The sequence below is a fragment of the Culex quinquefasciatus genome, chromosome 3, assembly GCF_015732765.1.
Source record: "Culex quinquefasciatus strain JHB chromosome 3, VPISU_Cqui_1.0_pri_paternal, whole genome shotgun sequence".
NCBI lineage: Eukaryota > Metazoa > Arthropoda > Insecta > Diptera > Culicidae > Culex > Culex quinquefasciatus.
In genome coordinates, this window is record NC_051863.1 from 116,667,833 (window position 1) to 116,674,263 (window position 6,431).

Consider the following 6,431-nt stretch of genomic DNA (forward strand, 5'->3'; position numbering starts at 1 on the left):
CGCTTATTAATTCAGGGATAAACATTGGATTAATTATAAAAATCTGCTATTTCACTTTAAATAACATTTAAATGAAATCACAACTCAAAGTTTTTGAAATAAGGTTGAGTTTATTAATACCGGAAATTTCAGTGTTTGGTAAATTAAGGATACGATTGGTTTTTTTTATTCAATTTGTCAATTATAAAATGGCTAGCTAGCAAAATAGTGTAAATGTATCCTTTTTCTGTTCTGTTCTGATTTTTAGTGTAGTGAAAACAGAATTTCCGATCGATTTGTTATCTTCGGTAAAGTGTTTGATACTGATATGTGAATTCTGTTACGTTCCAGAATCCAGAAAAACTAGTTACACATAAAAATTAAACAACTAAGGGGTTTTTATTTTATACAAACAAAAGTAATTGATTTTCAAAATTAATTCAATATTGCGTTATATTTTCAGGTGAACTAATAAATACAGCTTTTGAGTAACTGGGAAGAATAACTGTGCAGTGTTGCTTACTGTTTAAAAAAATCCTTATTTTTGAAAAACATGAAACATCAAACATTGAAGCATTCCTTTGAATAATAAAAAGTTCGACTTTTTAGCACTTGTATCGATACTGTTTTGAAGTTTGACACTTAGGGAGCGTTCTTTTATTACGTAACGCAATTGTACAATTGTATAATTGTAACGAATTGTAATGAACAAAAGGGGAGGGGAGGAGTGATGAAAAATTCTTTTACGTTACGAAAAAGTTATAAGCACTCATAAAAAAATACAGACTTTTCGTTACGCGTTACAAGTGTGGTGGGGGGATCTCGTCTGTTCTAATTTGTTACGAGGAGGAGAAGGTCCAAAAATTGTGCGTTACGTAATAAAAGAACGCTCTCTTATCTTGACAACGAATACCCAGTTCTGGAACGGAATCTAACTAGAATCGTTCACAAATTCCGTTTCAAACGCAACAACCGGTTCGAACACGGAACCGGTTGTTGCGTTTGAAACGGAATTTGTATCCGATTCTAATTAGATTCCGTTTCAGAATTCGGATTGAGTTAACTGGGTAACATTCGATTTCTAGTGGGGAAACAAACGTGTCACTGAAAAAATCAAATTCAAATGATGTATTCCGGCATTGTCAAAAAATGGTATTCAACTTGTTGCAAAACTTGATTTTTTATGCACGAGCCACGAAAAAGAATGGATACATAAAAAATCTATATTTTCTTGCTACACAAATACTACCCAACAATCAAATTTTGATATTTTCATCCGGTAAATTCAAGAATAATAAAAATGAATTTAAAAAAACACGGATATTTTCAAAAGTGGACCTTTTTTTCTAAATTCTTTTTATCAATACCTACAACTAACTTATCAAAAATGATGTGATCAAGATAAAGTTGTTTGAATATTCACATGACATTTTTGTATGGTAAGCTGTCAAATTTGTATGGACAGCAAAGCTTAGTGGTTTCTGAACATAATGCAGAATTGGTTAGCATTGCACAAATAACAAAATTTTATGGACATCAATGTTCTAAATTAAGTGAAATGTTTTAATGAGTCAATATGAAAGTTCATCTTTTCCGGTTCTAAGTAAATCCTTCTTCGTTGATCATATTAAATTTCAAAAAACAAAATATTGTTTAGATTTATACAACATTCGTGGGCATCACATTAACAGACATCGTAATCGTTAGAATCATGGTAGAAATTGTAGTTCCGCGTAATTAGCAGATCAAAATTATATATATTCACAGAAAAAAACAACACACAAGCATAAACGGGACCATTTCTATGTCTTGTTGTAGATTCCCTCCAAAAGCCTAAGAGTTTATAAAAAAGACAAAACGAAGGAAAGAGTTGTTTAGAGCGAAGAAAACAGTTTGATATTTTCGTACAAGTCAGTCTTAATAAATATATCAAGTAGGTAAAACCGTTATAACAGAAGATCTATAACTCCATTCGATGTCAATGTTTCCTGAATTTTGAGGATTTTTCCCAAATTAGAAACGAAAAAGGTGTTAAATAAATCCAATTAGTCTCCTGCTGTAGGTGAGAGAAAGCATTTCTACATAAGTATATGGATGAAATAACTTCTGTGTAACGAAGATGAATGTTGCCGTGAATTAAACTTTTATAAACAGATAAAATAAACCCCAGACGGATGGTGACGATGAAGCGAATCTACTTTTCATCCCTCGCAAAACAAATGGGGCACCACTCTGCATAACGCCTTAAAACTATGAAAGAGTTTTCTGAATTTATATTGTGAGAAATACTAAACACCACACATAATAGGAGCATTATTCTAGCGAACGAACGGACAGCATCTGTCACGGTATCAGTTAGTCAGTCCCCCTTTTCCAACTCTCTCTTCTAACTTCTCTTCACATATCCTAACCAACTTGAAACAGATTCCAGAATCTTCCTAGTTACTACTATCATTGTCGTCTAATCGATACTCTTGAGCATTGTTAATGAGTGTTAAGAAAACATTTTTCTTCCTCTGTTTACTATCCCGTTTAAATCCGTGATTAAACTAAGAACCTAGAGAAGCTCATTCAAATTACGCAAACAAAAAAACGAACAAAAGAAAAACATACATACATACATACACAAATATACCTAAACCACTTACCATCGAGGACCACGTTTGATACAACATCACATTTTTTCTATAGAGCCTTATTCGATGCGATAATAATTTTTACCATTCAACCATTTCATGGTAGCCAAACAAAACGATTCAGAACGGTACGTCACTTTAATTTCCTTACGAGAATTTTATAGAAAAATGTTCAAACTTTTGACAAACCGAGTTTGATTTAGTCTGTTACAAAAATGTTTGAAAAAAAAGAAAAAAAAAACTCATTAGGTACAATTTTGTTAAATTAACCATAACAAAACTGTTAGTTTCTTAAAACCATAGATTTAACTAAAAGTAGCTGTAAACAATATCACAAAGTTCGAACGAATTGTAGACATTTTACTGAACGTACATAATCTTGTATATCTTGAAGACTAAGTATCTTTTAATAATAAAAACAAACAAATCTTTTAAACAAACCCCACCCTCACTACGCCAGTAATAATATCACAACCCCCAAACGAAATCAGCATTATTAATCAACCCGTTCCTCCCAGAGATCTTGATAAGCGGGCTTTAATGGATAGAAAATCATGCCATTTCCCAAATAAAATAATGACAATTATGGCTCCATTTGACTTATCACACATCGCCCGCTCCACGAACAGTCACGCCACATCGAAATCAGGCTCTTTTGATCACCGAAAATTTACCCGGCCCCATTTCAAAACGTGCTCACTAGAATGCAACAAAACGGGTCAATTTTGTGGACATTTCCGGGCATGATCCGCTAGGTGTACTAAGCCCAAATTTCAAATATAAGCTTGATTGGTTGCAAAAGGACCAGACGCATTGTCTCTTTTGGCAGCACTTGCTGCTACTGGAAAAAACATTGAAGGTAGGCGTCGCGACGCTCAACCCGGGCAGACGGTAATAACAAAATTTATAATATTTTAATAACAAATCCTGATAAAATAACAAAAAGTTTTATTATTTTATCCTGAACTTGAACTTCAAGAAGAAAAAATAATAACAGTTTCTGATAAAATAACAAGATTTGATATTTGAGTGATATTATATTTAAAATGTTTCCATAACACAATCTGTTACAGTCGACTCTCTGGTTGTCAATATCCAAGGGACCGTCGAGGAAGAGAATCATCAGTTTACAGAACGATGCAAAATGAAGACTCGATTGAAAATATTTTTTTCTTGATACCCAGCTATGGGAGAGAATCATGACAACTTCCATCAAACAAAAACAAACTAATGTCAAACCCCTTCAAAGCTTCGTTTCGCCATGAAAAATGTCTATGCAAGCCATGAGAAAGTGTAATTATTGACAACCGGAAGAGATTTTTAAAGCAAACAGAAACCAAGGGACCGTCGAGGAAGAGGTCCTTCAAGCAAGGGAAAATATCGAGGAATGAAGATAATTGAAGTATGCAGATTGAAGGGACTGAAGAATTCATCGATAGATGGAGAATTATTGATATCGAGAAGATCGACAACCAGAGAGTCGACTGTATTATTATTTTTTTGTTATACATGTTTAGATCTTTGAGATAATTTTGTCCACTTTCTTCGGGGTCATTCTTTTGGCCATGAAATGGGGTCCTTAAGCTAAAAATTTTCTAAAAAGTTGAAATTTTGAGAGTTGATTTTTTTTAAATTGTTTGGGGTATGGGGACTTTGTTTCAAATGGCTAGAACTATGGGATAATTTTGACCAATTTCGTCGGGGTCATTATTTTGGCCATGAAAGGGAGTCATTTAGCTAAAATTATTCTAAAAAGTTGAAATTTTGAAAGTTGATTTTTTTATTATTTGATATACCCCCTAGGGGACTTTACTAAAATTGGCTAGAACTATGGAATAATTTTGACCAATTTCATCGTGGTCTGCAGCCCTGACTTGTACAGAAGAGTTATGACACTTGCAGGTTTATTTGCAAATTGCAAATAAACCAAAACAATACATTTTTTTGTTATGGAGACATATCAGTTCAATAACAATTTGTGTTATTATGCTGCTCCACCTCTCCGCACAGAATAACAAATCTTGTTATTCTTTCATGATTCCTTCTATGTTATTAGTTTGTTATTGCAATAGAGCAGTTCTCTAGGATTTCGGTCATTCGATTTTTTTTGTATTTTTTAATCCGACTGAAACTTTTTTGGTGCCTTCGGTATGCCCAAAGAAGCCATTTTGCATCATTAGTTTGTCCATATAATTTTCCATACAAATTTGGCAGCTGTCCATACAAAAATGATGTATGAAAATTCAAAAATCTGTATCTTTTGAAGGAATTTTTTGATCGATTTGGTGTCTTCGGCAAAGTTGTAGGTATAGATATAGACTACACTGGAAAAAAATAATACACGGTAAAAAAAATTTGGTGATTTTTTTATTTAACTTTTTGTCACTAAAACTTGATTTACAAAAAAACACTATTTTTAATTTTTTTTATTTTTTGATATGTTTTAGAGGACATAAAATGCCAACTTTTCAGAAATTTCCAGGTTGTGCAAAAAATCATTGACCGAGTTATGAATTTTTTAATCAATACTGATTTTTTCAAAAAATCGAAATTTTGGTCGTAAAATTTTTCAACTTCATTTTTCGATGTAAAATTAAATTTGCAATCAAAAAGTACTTTAGTGAAATTTTGATAAAGTGCACCGTTTTCAAGTTATAGCCATATTTAAGTGACTTTTTTGAAAATAGTCGCAGTTTTTCATTTTTAAATTAGTGCACATGTTTGCACAGTTTTGAAAAAAATATTTTTGAAAAGCTGAGAAAATTCTCTATATTTTGCTTCTACGGACTTTGTTGATACGACCTTTAGTTGCTGAGATATTGCAATGCAAAGGTTTAAAAACAGGAAAATTGATGTTTTCTAAGTTTCACCCAAACAACCCACCATTTTCTATCGTCAATATCTTAGCAACTAATGGTCCGATTTTCAATGTTAATATATGAAACATTTGTGAAATTTTCCGATCTTTTCGAAAAAAATATTTTCGGAATTTTCAAATCAAGACTAACATTTCAAAAAGGCCAAACATTCAATATTACGCCCTTTTAAAATGTTAGTCTTGATTTGAAAATTTTGAAAATATTTTTTTGCAATTCCACTGTAAACTGTCAACTTTTCCTGTCCTTCTGGAGAAACGAAACGGCCTACTTTTCCCTACCAAAAATAACAGAAAGGAAAATTAATACCTTTCAATAACAGTGCTGAAAAGTTCTACTTTTCAGCACTGAAATGGGTGCTGAAAAGTTGAAGTAACATTTTTCAATATTTTTTTGTTTTGAGCGATGAATTTACTAAACACATGAATGTTTAACATAAAATTCCATTAGAGAAGTGTTTTTAGGAATTGCAAAAAATGTTTTGCAACTCGTTGCAAAACTTGATTTTTTCAGCACTCGCCGTATTTATCCAACTCGGTAAACCTCGTTGGATAAATGTACAACTCGTGCTGAAAAAATCTTCTTTTTGCAACTTGTTGCATAAACTACTATTTCGAAAAGATCGGAAAATTTCACAATTGTTTCATATATTAACATTGAAAATCGGACCATTAGTTGCTGAGATATTGACGATAGAAAATGGTGGGTTGTTTGGGTGAAACTTAGAAAACATCAATTTTCCTGTTTTTAAACCTTTGCATTGCAATATCTCAGCAACTAAAGGTCGTATCAACATAGTCCGAATAGGCAAAATATAGAGAATTTTCTCAGCTTTTCAAAAATATTTTTTTCAAAACTGGGCAAACATGTGCACTAATTTAAAAAAATGAAAAACTGCGACTATTTTCAAAAAAGTCACTTAAATATGGCTATAACTTGA